The sequence below is a fragment of the Orycteropus afer genome, unplaced genomic scaffold, assembly GCF_000298275.1.
Source record: "Orycteropus afer afer isolate SDZICR_OR568_19922 unplaced genomic scaffold, OryAfe1.0 scaffold00726, whole genome shotgun sequence".
Classification (NCBI taxonomy): domain Eukaryota; kingdom Metazoa; phylum Chordata; class Mammalia; order Tubulidentata; family Orycteropodidae; genus Orycteropus; species Orycteropus afer.
Window position 1 is genome coordinate 62,848 of NW_006922313.1, and position 1,435 is coordinate 64,282.

A 1,435-nucleotide genomic window follows, 5' to 3' on the forward strand; every position below is an offset into this window, starting at 1 on the left:
CCATGTCCTTTCCAGCATGGATTCTGGCACCCAGTATTTGGGGTGCAGAATGGTAGTCATAATAGTTAACACTTACCATGTGCCATGAAGAAGAATGCGGCGTCAGGATGGGAGGAAGACTCATTAACAACCCGTGATATGCAGATGACACAACCTCGCTTGCTGAAAGTGGAGAGGACTTGAAGCACTTACTGATGAAGATCAAAGACGACAGCCTTCAGGATGGATCACACCTCAACATAAAGAAAACAGAAATCCTCACGACTGCACCAATAAGCAGCATCACAATAAATGGAGATTGAAGTTGTCAAGGATTTCATTTTACTTGGGTCCACCATCAACACCCGTGGAAGCAGCAGTCGAGACATCAGATGACGTATTGCATTGGGCCGATCTGTCAAAAAGCAAAGACGTCCCTTTGAAGACTAAGAGGCACGTGACCCAAACCATGGTCTTTTCATTATCTCCACATTGACGTGTTTGAAGTATGGTGTTGGCGAAGACTATTGAAGAGTATTGAGTACACAGACTGCCAGAAAAAAAAAAAAAAATCTGTGTTGTGGGAAGAGCAGCCAGAATGCTCCTTAGAAGCAAGGACGGCCAGACTTCATCTCTCGGACTGCGGACATGTCATCAGGGGGCACCCTGGAGAAGGACGTTGTGCCTGTAAAATAGAGGGTCGGCAGAGAAGAGGGAGACCTGGGTGAGACGGGCTGACAGTGGCCACCACGAGGGGCTCAGGCGCGGCCATGACCGTGAGGCTGGCACCGGACCGGGCAGTGTTTGGTTGTGTCGCACAGGGGTCGCCATGAGTTGGATCCAACTCCACGACACCTCACAACGGCAACACGGTGTGGGTCACAGCCATATGGAAAGAAGGGAGGTCCAGACCGTGGGAACAGTGTAAGCAGAAGCCGGAAGACAGGGATGCATAGCAGCTGTTGTGGGAGGAGGGAGTAGCCTGCTTTGGTTGGAGGGTGAGGTGTGTGAGGAGGAGGGAGCTGCCCAGGAGAGAACTAGAGCGTGGCTCACCTGCCAGGCTGCGTGACCTTGACCAGAAGGCCCCAGGGAGCTGTAGGGGGGTTTTGAGCCACGCGGCCACATCCACAGATTTGTGGGGGTTTGTGGCTGAGATGTGGAGGAGGGGCTGGAGAGGAACCAAAGGACGTAGGAAGAGCGGTGCAGCGTCGGAGACGTGGCCTTGTGGGAGAGCTGACGGTCCTCCAATGCCCACTCTGCCCTCTGCTCACAGTTCTGGAGCCGTGCTGGTTATAGCTGAGCACATGCCAGAAACCTGACTCAGTGACATCAACTCCAACTCACAGCAACCCTATCTCCAAGCCACACCCACTGCCTGGAGTCCATTCTGACCCACAGCGCCCCTAGAGGACAGAGTGGAACTGCCCACAGGGTCTCCAAGGCTGTCAATCTTCAC